This window comes from Rhinolophus sinicus, chromosome 18, assembly GCF_057876585.1.
Source record: "Rhinolophus sinicus isolate RSI-liver-muscle chromosome 18, RSI-T2T, whole genome shotgun sequence".
Classification (NCBI taxonomy): domain Eukaryota; kingdom Metazoa; phylum Chordata; class Mammalia; order Chiroptera; family Rhinolophidae; genus Rhinolophus; species Rhinolophus sinicus.
Window position 1 is genome coordinate 43,544,602 of NC_142518.1, and position 21,092 is coordinate 43,565,693.

The 21,092-nt window shown below is 37.5% G+C and overlaps 1 protein-coding gene across 2 annotated transcripts in view; it reads right to left on the reverse strand.

Annotated features, from left to right (window-relative positions):
* ZC3H12B (zinc finger CCCH-type containing 12B) overlaps nucleotides 1–21,092 on the reverse strand; it is a 194,537-nt gene that overhangs the window by 113,981 nt on the left and 59,464 nt on the right. The window contains exon 2 of one of the 2 annotated variants that reach the window (XM_074323581.2): nucleotides 9,024–9,191. The exons of the other annotated variant lie outside the window; for it this stretch is intronic. The gene's annotated coding sequence lies outside the window, so the exon portion shown is untranslated. The remainder of the gene's footprint in view (nucleotides 1–9,023; nucleotides 9,192–21,092) is intronic. 2 annotated transcript variants of the gene reach the window in all.

A 21,092-nucleotide genomic window follows, 5' to 3' on the forward strand; every position in this document is an offset into this window, starting at 1 on the left:
AGGGAAAGATCCCACCTCCTGGCTTTTGTATTCTCTGTTCCGTCCTGGGATCCCCTGGATCTCTGCAGCTCCGGATGCCAACCGCGTTTCCCCAGCCACAGGTGCGGACCGCGTTTCCACATCCGCAGATGCGGGCCGCGTCCCCACAGCCACAGATGTGGGACGTGTCTCCACCGCCACAGATGTGGGCTGGGTATCCACTTTGCTCCCTTCCCTCTTCCCCTGCTCGCCCAATTTGCCCACCTTTAAGTAACCCTTCCACGAGTCTCTTAGCTGTTCTGTGTGATGAGCAGAGAGTCCTTTGATGGGTTATAGATGTCCCGTTTGTGATAAGATCTGGAGGAGAACTCAAAAAGTGCACCCAGGTGCCGCCATTCCTATGACCCCCAGGTTCCTTTTTAACTAGCACCAGATGGGGGTTAGTTCAGATGACCTTTGAGGTTTCCTCCCTATTCAGAGATATTATAATCCTCCAAGTTGTTAATGGGAGAGCCATCCATCCTTAAAACAATATCCTCAGAGTCAGCTTTTTGTACACTGTGGGGACAGAGTCCCAGAGAGCAGTTTCCAGGTTCTCGGCCTCACGTGGAAAGGTGCTGGCTCGGGTAGTAGATGGCCGTCGGGTGTGGCTAGTTGGCTGTCAGCTGTAGCCGGTTAGGTAATTGGTCCCTGATATAATTGCCGCAGCTGCACTGTGGAGTCTGTTGGTTGGCAGGCAGAAAAGCAGACAGCAGGTCGCATGTCGTGTGAGTCCAGCCTCCAGTGAGACTGTGGTGGTATGACTCCCCTACCTGTGGCTCCATGGATGTTCCTTTTTGGCCTAGCTACATCCTGCGTTCTTGTGTGGGGAGTGGGAGCTGAGACCCCGCAGGCCGCCCCACATGACCACACACATCATATGCATCACACTTTTATACTTTAGCAAGTAATAATAGTTTACATTGTTTAATACTTTTTAATTTACTAAGTGCTTTTACACATGTGATCTTACTCAATCCTAGCAATGGTACTGTGAGGGTAATGACATCATCTCTGTTTTAAAAATGAAGAAAGACTCAGAGAGAAGGTTATTCATTACCCCCCTTTTTCTTTAATTAGACAATCTACAAGACTGACTTTAGGTATTATATCCTTCATGAGGAAAACATGGACTGATTAAGATCTATATTGGATTCAGGTCACCCCTCTCTGAATTCTTCTTGAACTTATGCTATTTTGGGGACAGAGTCCCAGAGAGCAGTGTCCAGGCTCTCGTCCTCATGTGGAAAGTTGCTGGCTCAGGTAGTAGATGGCCATCAGCTGTAACCAGTTAGCCATTAGCCACTGATATAACTGCCATGGCTGAGCTAGCAAGCAAAGATTGCAGTTAGCAAGTGGGGTTGGTTTGCAGAGAAGCGGAGGGGAGCAGGCTGCGGACAGTGTAGCTCCTTGTGGGGACAGAGCCAGGAGTCCAGTTTCCAGGCTCTCACCCTCACGTGGAAAGGTGCTGGCTCAACTGTGATTGGATGGCCATCACCTGTGGCTAGTTGGCAGTCAGCTGTAATCAGTGAGCCATTGGCCACTAATATAACTGCTGTGGCTATGCTAGCAGAAAATGGGGGCTACCAAGAAGATGGTGGCTGGCAAGCACGGACTGCAGTTAGCACAGCGGAGTGTGGGTTGCACAGAAGTGGACGGCAGGATGCAGATAGTGTGGCTCCTGCTTCCTGTGTCTCCAACCCAGCTGCCAGCGAGACTATAGTGGTGTGATTCCCCTATCTATGGCTCTGTGGGTGTTCCTTTTGGCCTCATCATGTCCTGCATTCTTATGTGGAGAGCGGAAATAGAGACCACACCCAACACCCTGCCTGACATTCCTGCTTCCTGTGTCTCCAACCCAGCCGCCAGCAAGACTATAGTAGAATAACTCCCCCACATATGGCTCTGTTGGTGTTCCCTTTTGGCCTCACCATATCCTACATTGTTTTTGTTTGTTTGTTTTTATTTTTTTATTTATTGGGATGACAACTGTTCGTAAAATTACATAGATTTCAGGTGTACAATTCTGCATTACATCATCTATAAATCCCATTCTGTGTTCACCACCCAGAGTCAGTTCTCCTTCTATCACCATATATTTGATCCCACTTACCCTCATCTCCCACCCCCCACCCCGCTTACCCTCTGGTAACCACTAAACAATTGTCTGTGTCTATGAATTTTTGTTTCTCATTGGTTTGTCTTGTTCTTTTGTTGTTTTAGTTTATATACCACATATCAGTGAAATCATATGGTTCTCTGCTTCTTCTGTCTGACTTATTTCACTCAGCATTATACTCTCAAGATCCATCCATGTTGTCACAAATGTTCCTACATCATCTTTTCTTACCGCCGAATAGTATTCCATTGTGTATATATACCACAACTTCTTTATCCATTCATCTATCGAAGGACATTTTGGTTGTTTCCATGTCTTGGCCACTGTAAACAAAGCTGCAGTGAACATTGGAGCACATGTGTCTTTATGTATAAATGTTTTCAGATTTTTTAGATAGATACCCAGGAGAGGGATTGCTGGGTCATATGGCAATTCTATTCGTAATTTTTTGAGGAACCTCCACATTGCCTTCCATAACGGCTGCACCAGTCTGCATTCCCACCAACAGTGTATGAGGGTTCCTTTTTCTCCACAGCCTCTCCAACACTTGTTATTATTTGTCTTGTTGATGATAGCCATTCTGACTGGGGTGAAGTGATATCTAATTGTGGTTTTTATTTGTATTTCTCTGATGATTAGTGATGTTGAGCATTTTTTCATATGTCTATTTGCCATTTGTATGTCCTCTTTGGAGAAATGTCTCTTCAGGTCCTCCGCCCATTTTTCAATTGGGTTGTTTGTTTTTTTGTTGTTGACTTGCATGAGTTCCTTGTATATTCTGGATATTACCCCCTTATTGGAGGCACTGTTTGCAAAAATATTCTCCCATTCAGGTGGTGGACTCTTCATTTTGTTGATGGTTTCTTTTGCTGTGCAGAAGCTTTTAAGCTTCATATAGTCCCATTCGTTTATTTTTGCTTTTACTTCCATTGACTTTGGAGTCAAATTCATAAAACGCTCTTTGAACCCAAGGTCCATAAGTTTAGTACCTATGTTTTCTGCCATGCAGTTTATTGTGTCAGGTCTTATGCTTAAGTCTTTGATCCATTTTGAATTAATTTGGGCACATGGTGACAGATAGCAGTCCAGTTTCATTCTTTTGCACGTGGTTATCTAATTCTCCCAGCACCATTTATTGAAGAGGCTGTCTTTCCTCCACTGTATGTTTTTAGCTTCTTGTAAAAAATAATCTGTCCATATTTATGTGGTTTTATTTCTGGGTTCTCAATTCTGTTCCATTGGTCTATGTGTCTGTTTTTCTTCCAATACCATGCTGTTTTGATTATTGTAGTCCTGCAGTACAAGCCAAAGTCAGGAAGTGTGATACCTCCATTATTGTTCTTTTTTCTTAAGATTGCTTTTGGCTATTCGGGGTCTTTTGTGGTTCCAAACAAATCTGATGATTTTTTGTTCTATTTCTTTAAAATATGCCATTGGGATTTTGATGGGGATTGCATTGAATCTGTATATTGCTTTGGGTAATATGGCCATTTTAACTATGTTCATTCTTCCAATCCATGAGCATGGAATATCTTTCCATTTCTTTGTGTCTTCTTCAATTTCTTTCAAAAATGTCTTATAGTTTTCAGCATATAGGTATTTCACATCCTTGGTTAAGTTTATTCCTAGGTAGTTTATTCTTTTTGCTGCAATTGCAAAAGGAATTGTTTTTTGTATTTCTTTTTCTGAGATTTCATTGTTAGTATATAGGAAGGCAATGGACTTTTGTGCGTTGATTTTGTAGCCAGCAACTTTACTGTATTCGTTGATTGTTTCTAGTAGCTTTTTGGTGGAGTCTTTAGGGTTTTCTATATATAGCATCATGTCATCTGCAAAGAGTGATAATTTAACTTCTTCATTCCCAATTTGGATGCCTTTTATTTCTTTCTGTTGCCTGATTGCTCTGGCAAGGACTTCCAACAGTATGTTGAAAAGCAGAGGTGATAGGGGACAGCCCTGTCCTGTTCCTGAACATAGAGCAAATGGCTTCAGTTTTTCACCATTAATTATGAGATTAGCAGAGGGCTTGTCATATATGGCCTTTATTATGTCCAGGTATTTTCCTTCTATACCTATTTTATTAAGTGTTTTAATCATAAATAGATGTTGTATCTTGTCAAATGCTTTTTCTGCATCAATTGATATAATCATATGATTTTTGTCCCTTATTTTCTTTATGTGATGTATCACATTGATGGATTTGCGTATGTTGAACCATCCTTATGCCCCGGGGATGAACCCCACTTGGTCGTGATGAATAATCTTTTTAATGCATTGTTGTATTCGATTTGCTAGAATTTTATTTAGGATTTTTGCATCGGTATTCATTAGAGATATTGGTCTGTAGTTTTCTTGTTTTGTGCTGTCCTTACCAGGTTTTGGTATCAGGGTAATGTTGGCCTCATAAAATGAGTTAGGGAGACTGTCTCTTCTTCAATTTTTTGGAAGAGTTTCAGTAGGATTGGTATTAGATCCTCTTTGAAGGTTTGGTAGAATTCACTAGTGAAGCCATCTGGTCCCGGACTTTTGCTTTTGGGAAGGTTTTGGATGACTGATTCAATTTCGTTACTGGTGATCGGTCTGTTTAGATTTTCCAGTTCTTTGTGGTTCAGCCTAGGAAGGCTATATGTTTCTAAGAACTTGTCCATTTCTTCTAGGTTATTGAATTTGGTAGCATATAGTCCTTCATACTATTCTTGGATGATCCTTTGTATTTCTGTGGTGTCCGTGATAACTTCCCCTTTTTCGTTTCTGATTTTGTTAATTAGTGTCTTCTCTCTTTTAATCTTAGTGAGTCTAGCTAAGGGTTTGTCAATTTTGTTATATTCTGCATTCTTATATGGTGAGCGGGACCAGAGACCACACAGGACACCCCACATGACAAGTATGTCCTGTGTATTTTACTGCTAAAGTGTTACTTTTCCTTTGTCTATCTTGTCCCATGTGTTGTACAAAGAAATGTGTAGATTTTGTAATTAATGGGTTTGAATCCTGACCTTGCCATATACTACTGTGTGACTTTGGGCACGTTACCTAAGTTTTCTGAACCTGAATTCCTTACCTCACAAGCTAGTTTTGTTTATCAAGTAAGATAACGGATGTAAGGTATCTTTCAATGTCCACCATTAGGATGTAAGCCCCAGGAGGGTAGTGTTCATATCTTAAAGCTCTGTCACCTCCTCAACAGACTTGATTTCATAGTAAATATTTGATACCTACTTTTCCATGGACTGTAAAGGCTTGGAATTCATGTTTTTGGAACAGTAGGCTTCTTCAGAATGCATATAGACTTATCTTCCAGAGTCTTTGTCTCCAATATACCTAAATCTCTTTTGCTGGATCTGATTACAACTTTAACATGCTAATTAGCAAGTTAATGCCTTCCACATTCACAAACCATTTATTCATCAGAGATAGGGTTTCTTTAATTTTAATGCATAAACTCCACAGAAAAGACACATTTTCTGAAATCATTACTAATAATGACTTTTAAATGCAAAGTCTCCATTGGTTGCTTTTTTGTTGGTATGACACAAATAACAAGCAGCCACTACACCCATTGACAGAGATTACTCACTGTAAACTCATTAAAGCCTAGAATTATATTTATTGGGACATTGATTGAAAAAGCATGGGAAAGGAAAAGTAGGGAATATAGCAGTTGACACAAAAGTCTATACTAACACAGTGAATGTGATAGATGATCCTTAGATAAATGCACATCTTCTTATATACCTTTATATTTCCTTTATTCTTTCCCTTTCTATTGCATGTCTGAGGGTGATTGCTCTAAATGTTATATTTAAATAGTCATATTCTTCCAATGATATTAAAATATGTTACAAATACTATTTCTTTAACCTTTCATAATCCATAGGGCTCTGAAAGATTCATTTACATTTTATTTGTACAATTGTTTCAATGTGGTTAGCAGCTTCAGTTTCAAATGTGAAGAATTTTTAAGGAATATAAAAATCATCCTTATTCTTTACTTTCAATATATGAAAAAACAGTAAGTTTTTTTAAAAATTCATTTTCTAGAAGAATTCCACTTATTCTAAGCCTAGATAAAATCACCTAGGTAGGTTGGTGTAGTGGGAAAACATTGGGCTTAGAGACAGACAGACCAGAGTTGGATTTCTGTCTCTATCATGTGCTAACTACCATGTTTCCCTGAAAAATAAGACCTAGCCAGAAAATAAGCCCTAGCATGATTTTTCAGGATGACTTCCCCTGAACATGAGCCCTAATGCAGCTTGTGGAGCAAGAATTAATATAAGATCTGGTCTCATTTTGGGGGAAACACAGTATGTGACTCTGTAAATTTTTCAACCTCAGTTTCTTAACTGATTACAAAACTGAATGTATTATAAATTCTTTGAGTCTCAGTTTCTTAATTTATTATGTAAGAATAAGTGAAGAAATACCATTATTTTGAGACTCAAAGGAGATGCTAGATCTTAAAATACTTTAAAAATGTAAAAAATTATGTTAATTATACCCCAATACAGCTATTAACGTAAATGAATGTTTATTATGACACAATGTAGAAACAATTTGAGTAATTTTTCCTTCTTCTTTTTGAGGTGTAAAATGGTATCCTAAAATCTATACAACTTGAATATTCTTATTATGATTAAAAATAGGATCACAGATTGTCAGTGCTGAAATAGACCTTGGAGATAATCTAGTCTACCCCACATAATTGCATAGAAGCCAAGAAGGAAAAGGGACTTGCTTTTAGATTATGCAATTAGTGACGAAACCAGGATTGGCTCTCTGATATCCTTTCTTCCAGGCCAGTGCATTTCCTACTCTACAACAATGTCTCATCTCAATGGTCCTTTTGGGTTTTGTTATGAAACTACTGTCTATCCCAAAAGTTCCTTTAATTGCCCTGAACCAAGATATTGATATGTATTGTTAAGCAGGCTTCTCCTTTATGAAAGATCACTTTACATGAAGAGAATAAACTAGGAGGTAGTTCTTCCATACATTTTTACCTTCCTGCCAGTATCTTGTCAACTACTACATGACTACTGGGGCAATACATAGGAGAGTTGGGAAATGTGACCTAGTGTGGGGCATGCTTGTCTTTCTCAGAAATATGCAGGACTTATTCTTGTTGGGAGCAACAAAGAGAAAATAAATTATCAACTAATTATCACAGTGGTAGGTATTCCCTTACTGTTCATTTGATTCTCTTTCCCCTTACATAGTGATAGAATTTTACTGTCTACAAAGTACATTCACATTTATTATCTCAAGTTATTCTCACAGCAACTACATGAGGCAGGGATTATTATCCTCATATTACATATGAGAAAACTGAGGATCAGAGAGATTAATTACCCAAATTTGCATAGTAAATAAGAGGCAGAGCTGACATTTCAATTCAGATTCTCTGATTTCAAATCACGAGATCTTGCTGCTATAGCAAAGTTGCCTATAATTTTGGCACACTTACTGAACTCTGAAAAATATTAGTAAAGATGTAATTAAAAGTTAATAAATGCCATCCAGAATAAGTTCTAAGGCTGTAACTTCATAAGAATTGACTAATATTTCCACCTTTGAAACTATCTAAATGTTTCTAAATTATAAAAAATAAAAGAGGCTTAAATTCCTTAGACTGATCAAATGTCCAAAAGTATGAGACATGAGTTTAGAATCAGTTGACATGAACATTGCATTGCTGCTTTAGCTAAATAAATTCAACATATATCAAAATGGAAGGCTTCCTTTATACACTTACAAAGGGTATAAATGCTCTGGAAAATTTGGTTTACATTTATATAATATGTGGGAAAACGAAGAAGGAAAAAATAATAAAAAGTCAGAGCCACATCTATTTCATTACTTGAGAATGGTTGCTTCTATCTCCAGTGCTGATTTTTTCCTCAGTTGAATATATTGTGGTTGCTGAAGCATTTTCTGAATACTGTGTGAAAAAACTTTCCTGAGAAAACTAAAATGAAGTAGAGGTACAATTCTTCATAAGAAAACCATGAAATGATATAGTCAGTTTTCTCTTAGATATTTAGTACTCTCTATGTACAGTGTTAGAGTTCTGAGAGACCTATATCTAAAACAAAACTCCAAACTTAATAACTACATGAACTTAGGAAAGTAAAGTAACCCGCTCAAGATTGTTTCCTCTGTGTAACATGGAGATAACACTGTGTTTCTCCCAAAATAAGACATAGCTGGACAATCAGCTCTAATGAGTCTTTTGGAGCAAAAATTAATATAAGACCTAGTCTCATTTTACTATAAGACTGGGTAAAATATAATATAATATAATATAATATAATATAATATAATATAATATAATATAATATAATATAATTAATATAATTAATATAATATAATATAATATAATATAATATAATATAATATAATAAATACCGGGTCTTATTTTACTATAATATAAGACTAGGTCTTATATTAATTTTTGCTCCAAAAGACGCATTAGAGCTGATTGTCTGGCTAGGTCTTATTTTCAGGGAAACACAGTAGTATGTACCTCATAGGATTGTTATGAGGATTAAACAGGATAACACATGTAAAGCAGCTGGTATTTGATTAGTAAAGCTCAATAAAGAACAGTTCCTTTTCTCTCACTCCCTCCTAGGCTGGTTTCCTGTTACAAAAGCCTACGTATTTTTCAACCTAAGAAGATAATCTTATTAGCTGTGTACTTCAGATTTTCACCACTGCTTTGATAACTTTTCTGAAAGAAAGCTTAATTTTCTCATAAAAGTAGCCTCAGCTTTTTATATTATACAAATCATGATAATCTTCTCACTATAGTCTACACACACACACACACACACACACACACACACACTCATCCTTTAATAACAATAACCACCAAAGTACCCACCTCTTAACATCTCAGACATTTCCAACTTCTGGCACAGATCCTCAGCAAGCTCAATTCTTTTTGAGGCCTGTACTCCACATCTGTATTTCTCATTTGTGTGGCTTATCCATCACATCGTGCCTTTTATTCTCTGTTGCTGAGGCAGCAATGTTCAAAAGAGTCCAAAGCCTTGGGAAAGGGAAATTCCAATAAAGTTGTATGAGCAGAAGGCAAACCTTCCTCTGAAACACATTTTACCCATTTAAAACTTCATACTATAGTCAGGGCAGCAGAGTTTTGGATCTCAAAGGTTGACAGTTCTTTTCAATAATTGTTGTAATTTGAGGTATAGCATTCTTATAGTTTTCTATATACTCGTTTCCTGACACTCAGAATCTCGCACACGCCTAAGAGAATTTATCTCATAACTGTGGATAAAACTCAGTCTAAAAGAATAGTAGTTGAATTATGTGCGTGTGCACATGTGTGCACACGCACATATACAATTTTTAAAGAAGAAAAATACAGACGAACAGTGAATTTAAGAACTACTTAATCTAGAGTTTTCATTGAGTAGCACAATGTTTCCAGATAGATCCTATGTAAAATTTTCAGATTAGTTACTAATATTTCCTCTTGTTGATCTTCTATGCAAAACAAAATAAGATCATAATCTTAAAGTATCACAATTCAGAATAAACATTAATTTCCTAATGATTTGAAATATATCAAATTTACACCTTGAGGAGACTTTTCTGTCCTTTAGTTCCTTCATGGTCCAATTAACTAAAATGTCACACATGCAGTTTACAAAGTTGACAGAAACAAGAAAAAAAATTGAACAAGACTAGCTTTGAAACTTTTACCCACTTCCTTTTATGGCACTCCAAAATAAATGAATGAATCATTCTTTTGGAAAATTTAGTGATTTTCAAATTTTCAAATTTTTTGGAAAATTTTAATGATTCCAAAATGCTAAATCATGGTCAGTGAGCAGGCATCTACACCATCCATGAAGTGGTCTCCCTAATAAGACAAGCGCCCATCTGACACCCTACAAAATCTTTACAACATTATTGATTATATTCCCCAAACTGTCTTTCCTATCCCCATGGAAATATTGTGATTACCAATTTGTGCCTTCTAATCCCCTCACCTTGCACTGTACACCTGAAGCTGAAGCTGAATAATATTGAATGTCAGCTATAATTTTATATATACATATAAATATATATACATACATATATACATCTATACATCTATCTATCTATCTATCTATCTATCTATCTATCTATCTATCTCTCTCTCTCTCTATATATATATATATATATATAGTCACGGGATCAGTGGAGTACAGCACAGGGAATAGAGTCAATGGAATTGTAACAGTTATATACAACGTTAGAGGGTAGCAGATTGGGGGAGGGGGTTATCACTTTGTGAGGTGTATAAATGTCTAACTATTGCATTGTTTTGTACACCTGAAACTAATTTTTAAAATGCTAAATCATTACACTAATAACCAATTAGTGTTTTCTAATTTTAAGGGTTCAAACATGTTTCTCATCTAGAAGTTAGGACACTAAATCATGGTCCAGGAGCAAACTATGGCCTAACAAAGGTTTGTGGAGGTCCTTATGATTACTCCCATTTCCTAGCTTTGGGTATTGTCCCATTCCCTGAATATTATTTTTAGTGGTGTGGTGACTATATTTTCCAAACTCCAAATTAGGCCATAAGATCTGACAAATGAGGTTTTTGTGTCACTTTTTGGTGCCAGATACAATCCAGTAGATGTAACTCTAATATTGAAAAAATAAATGGAACTTCTGGGACACTGATGATTTGGAGAGACAATAGGAGAGAATGTTTGAAATTAAGAAAGTCTTGAAAATTTGGTTACTGTATGAGTAGAACATCTGAGTCAATGATACTGGATAGGTGAAAAAAATCAGTTAAAAGTTAAGGCAGGAAAAACTGACAATAATATTTAACCTGAAATCATTAGAGAATATATTTCATAGTTCATTTAGACATGTAAATTTCCAGAAAATGGTATACAGTTTTATGCAAATACACCTATGACCCTCTATTAGATGTCAAACAAGTTCAAGAGTGAGATGCTGTTCTGGAGTTGATACCCTATGTATATTTTATCAGAATATTAGGGTTAGCTCAAGCTGGCATCACCAATCTGTAGTTAATATATTCCCATGAGGCACTGGCATCTGAGCTGGCCATATCAGCAACTATGTTGTTAGTTGTAGCTCCTTGTTGCCACAGTTACCGTGAAAAAAGGATCAACCTTATTTACCCACATCTTCTCATTCTACAGTTTTAGTGATTTATAGATGCAATAATTCTACAATTGTGGGCAGCCAAGACTTACAATCTGACTCTGAAGTCTAAGAGACTGTGAAGAATGTCCTCAATAGTTTTCATTCTGCTAAACTAAGCTTCTTAGGACAGGGTGAGTCTTGTTCATCCCTAAGACCCCGGTGCTAAGCTTCACACTAGCAGATGTTCCACAAATATATGCTAAATAGCTTATAAGATCCAAAAGGAACGAGGAATTTTCCTGACCTTCCAAGTTTTTCCTTCTTGTCTTGATCACTGAATAGCAGCTATTTCCTTGAGTAGATTGTCATAAACAAGCAGGATAAGAAGCAATGTTTTGAAGCAGCAGATAAAGTTATTCACACAATGCTGCAAATGGGAATGTATGTCTTGGAGGAGCTGCTATTCACCTACCTTCCTGTGTGCCCAGGATGAGGGAGATAGGTGGTCATTATCTCTCTTTCCAAGTGCCACCTATGAAACTCCTGGTCCTTAAAAGAAGCAGTAGTATCTTGTAACTTGGCTATTTAGGCTACTTCCTTATAGAGGGATTAGAAGAAGCACAGTTGGTAACTATTGACTATGTGCCCCCCCCCTTAAAGTGAAATCTTGCTAGAGTACAGAAGGTAGTGAACAGGGTTAAGAAAGTGTATCAGTCTTCACTGACTTTCGAGAAATCTAATCTACAATGGTCTGACTGGACGGGGGTGGGGGGAGGGAGAGAGAAAGAAAGAGAGAGAGAGAGAGAGAGAGAAAGAGAGAGAGAGAGAGAGAAGCAAATTAAAATAAACATGATCTAGAAATAACAAAGAATAAATACATAAACAACAGGATCCCAAGAATTTTCTAAATTTCATGAGCAAATTAAAGGGCTACCTATCAGGACAGATGACCATCCCAAGGAAGAAACAAATCTCTATTAGAAGAAGAAACCAAATCTATAAACTTTGTTTCCTATTTCCCAGTTGGAAAGAAGAATCATTCCCCTTTGTACAGCTGATAAATCAGAAATCATTTCCCCCGATGGGAAAAATACCCTTTCCTTTGCATATGTATGTATATAACTTCTAAATGTAACAAGGAATATATCACTACAGTAGACAATTCATATGTAGTAAATCATTAGTATAAGTTAAACCAATAAAAGCCAAACAGATCCAAATTGTGACTGTTAAGTAGTCTAATGCTGTGCACTAGTTCAATGATTGACTTAGTTTTGCATATTTTCTTTGGTGGCATTACCTTTGTATAGTTTTGTTTTATGTTCTTATACAAATATTGCTTTAAGAAGGTCACTAAACCAAACAGAAGAAGTCTGTACAATCTTGGATCACAATTTACATGTGTAAATACTAATAATATTTTCTCATAATAAAGATATGTTCCAATCTTAAGACTCTGAGTTTAGCCATTTAAGAGTAACAGATGGACTGGATATTTTTGTGCCCCAAATCTCTTATTGGAGTCCAGAAGCCAAGAAATAGAATTCAAAAACAGAGCATAAATATTGTTGGTGTGCTAAAAAGTAAACAGTTATGATGATATTCTTGCCACCTCTTATCAAACACGAATCAACATTCTAAGAATGTCCAAATGTATCAACTATTATTTACGACTTAAAGGAGCTCTCAGGCTACAGTCTTCTTTAATATGAGAAAACATTAACAGAAAAAAATCAGATTTCAGAAAATGTATTTTCATGCATTCAATCAGAAAAAGAAATTAAAATGCCAATAAAAAGTCATACAAATATAGTTTACCAAGCAATTCCATATATTTACCTCATTTGAGTTTCAGAACCAACATATTAAACAAACAAGGTAAATATTATTTACTTATTACCTAAATTAGGAAACTGAGGTCTTGAAATGTTATGGGACTTATTCCATGTTATGAAACTGCACTGGAATACAGCTTTTCTGACCCCTAGTACTCTTTTAGTTCTGAGAAGTATTCCACTGTATGTATATACTACCATTTGTTTATTCGTTTACCTGTTGATGAGCCTTTAGGTTATTTCCAGTTTTATTTAAAAAGGTGCTGTATTGTATACAAATATGTGTATGGACATGTGCTATCATTTCTTTTAGTTAAATAACTATGAGTGTAATGCTTGGTTCCTATGGTAGTTCTACATTTAACTTTTCAAAGAGCTGCCAAATTGTGTTCCAAACTAGTTGCAACAATTTACATTCTCATCAGCAGTGTATGTATAAGTTCTATTTTCTCTACATTCTTGCTAACATTTTTTATGGTCAGGTTTTTTGTTTTTTGTTTTTTTTTAATTTTAGTCATTCTATTAGGTATGTAGTAGTACCTCAATGTGGTTTTTTGTTTTTAGATATTTTTATTAAAAATATACATAACATTGGGCCGGCCCAGTGGCTCAGGCGGTTAGGGCTCCATGCTCATAACTCCGAAGGCTGAGGGTTCAATTCCCAGGTGGGCCAGTGGGCTCTCATATACAAGGTTGTTGATTCAACTCTTCGAGTCCCACAAGGGATGGTGGGCAGCGCCCCCTGCAACTAAGATTGAACACCACACCTTGCGCTGAGCTGCCTCCCGGATTGCTCAGTTGGTTGGAGCACGGGCTCTCAACCACAGGTTGCCAGTTTGATTCCTCGAGTCCCTCAAGGGATGGTGGGCAGCGCCCCATGCAACTAAAATTGAACACGACACCTTGGGCTGAGCTGTCGCTGAGCTCCTGGATGGCTCAGTTGGTTGGAAGCCATCTTCACAACCACAAGGTTGCCGATCCGACTCCCGCGAGGGATGCTGTGCTGTGCCCCCTGCAACTAGAAAAAGACAACTGGACTTGGAGCGGAGCTGCGCCCTCCACAACTAAGACAGAAAGGACAACAATTTGAAGCTGAACGGCACCCTCCACAAGTAAGATTGAAAGGACAACTTGACTTGGAAAAAAGCCTGGAAGTACACACTGTTCCCCAGTAAAGCCCTGGTCCCCTTTCCCAACAAAATCTTTATATACATAGCTAACATCAAAATGGCGGCGTGAGGTGAGCCTCTGTAAATCTACCCTGGAATTTACAACTAATCAAACAACTATAACTCCACAAATGACTCCCTGCACAGCACATAGGCAAGATGAAGAGGCCCACTACAGAATTCACGTAAAGGTGGGAGAATCGCTCCACAGGGAGAGGAGGGAAGGGAGAAGTGCGGAGGCGGAGTCACGCGGGCGCAGGACGCAGACCTAGTTAAGTGCTCCGAGCTTGCTGCATCCTGGAACTACCGAAGGTGTGGGAGAGGGAAGAACTCGGACTGCTAGGGCTCCTCTTATGGCCCACAGGGCTGAAGGAACAGCATATAAAATGGCTGAACCCAACGCTAATGGCAGAGACCTCGGAGAAAAGACTGAGGGAAGAAGGCTGAAAACAGTGATTTAAGCCCTCACTGCTGAGCTGAGAACAGAAGGCTAAGGCACTGAGACAAGCTGCCCACTCCCTGCCCTCCCAGAGCTCGCCCCGACCCCACCTGCCCGGTGCTAGAAGCAGAACAGTAGCAGTATCAGACCAAAAGAACAGAATATTTGCTGTTCTGAGAACTGTGGACCGCAGACACAGATACACAGCCCAACTAGTTCTGGAAAAGGGGAGGGAGCTGTGGAAGCACGACCGGCTGTGGTGGTGGTCGCTGCCATTGCTCTGGGACACCTCTCACAACTCACCCCGCCCCTGGCCCCATCTCTCTGGGTGGATCCCTGCAGGAGTAAACAGAACTGATGAAACATATGTGCTCTGATTCTGGTGCAGGAAGAGCTTTGGAACTTCAAAAGCTCTCAGCATACTCACACGGACACTGCGCCCTGTAACCCAGGCGAACTATTAACAGAGGAGAAGCCCGTCCCCCAGGAAATCGCCCCATTGTGTGAGAAGCTGGAATAGTGCAGAGAAAACATAGCACTACAGTGTGAGAGAGACAAAAAGGCTGCAGTCGGAGAGAAAATAAAACATTCTACCAACAAGTCGTGAAAAACAAAAGAAAGACTCTTCCTATCAACCTGTTGCAGAAGCCACTCCTGTAGCTGTCTAGGAAGCGAAATAATAAATCAGTACTTGCCATGAATAACCAAAGCAACAAGACAACTCAGAAAGAAAGCGAAAAGTCTCCAGAAAAGGAACTTACACTTACGAAAATATGTGACTTAAATGACAGAGAATTCAAGATTGCAGTTTTGAAAACACTCAATGAGATGCAAGAAAACACAGAAAGGCAGTTAAATGAACTCAGAAACGCAATCAAAGAATAACATGAGCATTTTACGAAAGAGATTGAAATTTTAAAAAAGAACCAAATAGAATTTCTGGAGATTAACACGTTGCGTACGGCGGGGTTTAAATCCCTCATACCACTCTGTTCCCACAGGTTTTTAAAAGAAACTACTTTAAAATGCACTCTTCTCTTTACAGCGTAAATGCTTCTATGTCATTTATTATTTTTCTATAAATAATAGATTCTACAAATAAATTATTCTATAAATAATTATTCTAGAAATAATTCAATAAAATATGCAAAGTAAAAAGAGTCAACAGTAAAAACGAAAATTCTCATTATCAATCCTCAACGCATGGCTCAGAAAAAACGAAGATTCTCGTGATACGTATGCAACGTGTTAAGAACTCTATAGAAGAAATTAAGAATGAAACAACCATCTTAGGTAGAGTTGACCACATGGAGGAAAGAATAAGTGACATCGAAGATACAAACCTGGAAGTGACACAGATAGAAGAAGAAAGAGACTTGAGACTTAAAAGAAATGAAAGAACACTACAAGAATTTTCTGACTCCATCAGAAAGAGCAATATAAGAATAATGGGCATACCAGAAGGAGAAGAAAGAGAGAAGGGAACAGACAATATATTCAAACAAACTGTTGATGAGAACTTCCCAAACTTGTGGACAGAACTGCACCTCGAAACCAGGAAGCAAATAGAACACTTAATTACCTAAATCCCAGCAGGCCTTCTCCAAGGCACATTGCATTGAAGCTGTCTAAAATCAACGACAAAGAAAGAATCCTCAAGGCAGCCAGGGAAAAGAAGACGGTAACCTACAAAGGAAAGCCCATTATATAATCATCAGATTTTTCAAGAGAAACTCTACAAGTCAGGATGGAGTGGAACCAAATATTCAAATTAATGAAAGAGAGAAATTATGAGCCAAGAATAATATATCCAGCAAAGATATCCTTTAGATATGAAGGAGGCTTAAGACCTTTCCAGACATACAGAAGCTGAGGAAACTTTCTAATACACGACCTGCACTACAAGAAATACTAAAGGGGGCTATTCAACCACCATCAACAGGGACAATTTGTGGCAACCAAAACATAAAAAGGGGGAGAGTAAAGGCCTGAAGCGGAATACAGGAATGGAGATAGTAAGCATGCTGAAGAAAACGGAATACTCTAAATGTCAAACTTTCTTTTACATAAACTTAAGGGTAACCACTCAAAAAAATCCAGAACTAAAATATATACTGTAATAAAAGAAGAAACAGAGGGAAACATCATAGAATACCACCACACAGAAATAATAGACAACAACAAAAAGGCAAAGACACAATGGAGACACAGCCTTTCCAGAAAACTAAAGATATTATGACAGGATATCCTAACATATCAATAATCACCCTAAATATAAATGGACTGAACTCACCAATAAAAAGGCACAGAGTAGCAGACTGGATCAAAACATTAAATCCAACCATATGTTATCGCCAAGAGACACATCTCAGCTACAAGGACAAGCATAGACTCAAAGTGAAAGCGTGGAAATTGACATTCCAAGCAAATGGTACCCAGATAAAATCAGTTGTAGTCATAATGATATCAGATGAAACAGACTTCAAGGTGAAAAAGATAACAAGAGACTAAGACGGACATTTCATAATGGTGAAGGGGACTATACAACAAGAAGACATAACAGTCATCAATATTTATGCCCCCAATCAGGGAGCACCGAAACATACCAAGCAACTACTAACAGAACTAAAGGGAGAAATTGACCAAAACACAATTATACTAGGGGACTTAAATACATCATTGACAGCTATGGATAGATCATCCAAACAGAAAATAAATAACGAAATAGCAGCCCTAAATGACACATTATATGAAATGGACATAATTGACATATATAGAGCACTTCATCCTAAAACATCAGATTATACATTCTTTTCTAGTATACACGGAACATTCTCAAGGATAGACCATATATTGGGACATAAAATCAGTCTCAACAAATTAAAGAAGATTGAAATCATACCAAGCATATTCTCTGATCACAAAATTTGAAATTGGATATCAACTGCAAAAAGAAAGCAAGAAAAAATACAAACACATGGAGATTAAACAACATACTTTTAAAGAACGACTGAGTCAAAGAAGAAGTTAGAGGAGAGATCAAAAGATACATAGAAACCAATGACAATGAAAATACATCCTACCAAAACTTTTGGGATGCAGCGAAAGCAATTTTAAGAGGGAAGTTTATATCATTACAGGCCTATCTCAAGAAACAAGAAAACTCCCAAATAAATAACCTCATTTTACACCTTTAAGAACTAGACAAAGAAGAACAAGTAAAACCCAAGGTCAGCAGAAGAAAGGAAATAACAAAAATTAGAGCAGAACTAAATGAAATAGAGAACAAAAAGACAACAGGAAAAATTAATGCGACAAAGAGCTGGTTGTTTGAGAAGATTAACAAAATTGACAAACCCTTGGCTGGACTTACTAAGATAAAAAGAGAGAAGACACTAATTAACAAAATCAGAAACGAAAAAGGGGAAGTTATCACGGACACCACAGAAATACAAAGGATCATCCAAGAGTACAATGAAGGACTATATGCCACCAAATTCAACAACCTAGAAGAAATGGACAAGTTCTTAGAAACATATAGCCTTCCAATGCTGAACGATGAAGAACTGGAAAATCTAAACAGACCGATCACCAGTAATGAAATTGAATCAGTCATCCAAAACCTTCCCAAAAGCAAAAGTCCAGGACCAGATGGCTTCACTAGTGAATTCTACAAAACCTTCAAAGAGGATCTAATACCAATCCTGCTCAAACTCTTCCAAAAAGTTGAAGAAGAGACAGTACTTCCTAACTCATTTTATGAGGCCAACATTACCCTGATACCAAAACCTGGTAAGGACAGCACAAAAAAAGAAAACTACGCACCAATATCTCTGATGAATACCGACGCAAAAATCATAAATAAAATTCTAGCAAATCAAATACAACAATGCATTAAAAAGATTATTCATCAGGACCAAAGAAGTGGGGTTCATCCCCGGGGCACAAGGATGGTTCAACATCCGCAAATCCATCAATGTGATACATCACATAAACAAAATAAAGGACAAAAATCAGATGATTATATCAATTGATGCAGAAAAAGCATTTGACAAGATACAACATCCATTTATGATTAAAACACTTAATAAAATAGGTATAGAAGGAAATACCTTAACATAATAAAGGCCATGTATGACAAGCCCTCTGCTAATCTCATAACTAATGGTGAAAAACTGAAGCCCTTTGCTCTACGTTCAGGAACATGACAGGGCTGTCCCCTATCACCTCTGCTTTTCAACATAGTGTCGGAAGGTCTTGCCAGAGTAATCAAGCAAGAGAAAGAAATAAAAGGCATCCAAATTGGGAATGAAGACGTTAAATTATCACTCTTTGTAGATGACATGCTGCTATATATTGAAAACCCTAAAGACTCCACCAAAAAACTATTAGAAACAATCAACAAATACAGTCAAGTTGCTGGCTACAAAATCAACATACAAAAGTCCATTGCTTTCCTATATACTAACAATTAAATCTCAGAAAAAGAAATACAAAAAACAATTCCTTTTGCAATTGCAGCAAAAAGAATAAAATACCTAGCAATAAACTTAACCAAGGATGTGAAAGACCTATATGCTGAAAACTATAAGACATTTTTGAAAGAAATTGAAGAAGAAACAAAGAAACGGAAAGACATTCCGTGCTCATGGATTGGATGAATCAACATAGTTAAAATGGCCATATTACCCAAAGCAATATACAGATTCAATGCAATCCCCATCAAAATCCAAATGGCATTTTTTAAAGAAATAGAAGAAAAAATCATCAGATTTGTTTGGAACTCAAAAGATCCCGAATAGCCAAAGCAATCTTAAGGAAAAAGAACAATAATGGAGGTATCACACTCCCTGTCTTTGGCTTGTACTACAGGGCTACGATAGTCAAAACAGCATGGTATTGGCAGAAAAACAGACACATAGAACAATGGAATAGAATTGAGAACCCAGAAATAAAACCACATAAATATGGATAGATAATTTTTGACAAAGAAGCGAAAAACATACAATGGAGGAAAGACAGCCTCTTCAATAAATGGTGCTGGGAGAATTGGATAGCCACGTGCAAAAGAATGAAACTGGACTGCTATCTGTCACCATGTACCAAAGTTAATTCAAAATGGATCAAAGACTTAAGCATAAGACCTGACACAATAAACTGCATAGAAGAAAACATAGGTACTAAACTTATGGACCTTGGGTTCAAAGAGCATTTTATGAACTTGACTCCAAAGGCAATGGAAGTAAAAGCTCAAATAAACAAATGGGACTATATGAAACTTAAAAGCTTTTTCACAGCAAAAGAAACCATCGACAAAATAAAGAGGCCACCAACTGAATGGGAGAAGATTTTTGCAAACAGTGCCTCCGATAAGGGGCTAGTTTCCAGAATATACAAGGAACTCATGCAACTCAACAACAAAAAAACAAACAACCCAATTGAAAAATGGGCAGAGGACTTGAAGAGACATTTCTCCAAAGAGGACATACAAATGGCAAATAGACATATGAAAAAATGCTCAACATCACTAATCATCAGAGAATTGCAAATCAAAATCACAATGAGATATCACCTCACCCCAGTCAGAATGGCTATCATCAACAAGACAAATAGTAACAAATGTTGGAGAGGCTGTGGAGAAAAAGGAACCCTCATACACTGTTGGGAATGCAGACTGGTGCAGCCATTATGGAAGGCAGTGTGGAGGTTCCTCAAGAAATTACGAATAGAATTACCATATGACCCAGCAATCCCTCTCCTGGGTATCTACCCAAAAAATCTGAAAACATTTATAGATAAAGACACATGTGCTCCAATGTTCATTGCAGCTTTGTTTACGGTGGCCAAGACTGGAAACAGCCAAAATGTCCTTCGATAGATGAATGGATAAAGAAGTTGTGGTATATATATATACAATGGAATACTATTCAGCAGTAAGAAAAGATGATATAGGAACATTTGTGACAACATGGATGGATCTTGAGTGTAATGCTGAGCGAAATAAGTCCGACAGAAAAAGCAGAGAACCATGTGATTTCACTGATATGTGGTACATAAACCTAAAACAACAAAAGAACAAGACAAACAAATGAGAAACAGAAACTCATAGACACAGACAATAGTTTAGTGGTTACCAGAGGGTAAGGGGGGTGGGGGTTGGGAGATGAGGGTAAGGGGGATCAAATATATGGTGATGGAAGAATTGACTCTGGGTGGTGAACACACAATGGGATTTATAAATGATGTAATGCAGAATTGTACACCTGAAATCTATGTATTTTACTAACAATTGTCACCCCAATAAATTTTTTAAAATATGCAAAAATTTATGCCACAAATGTTTATCAGTTTTATTTATAATGCAAAAT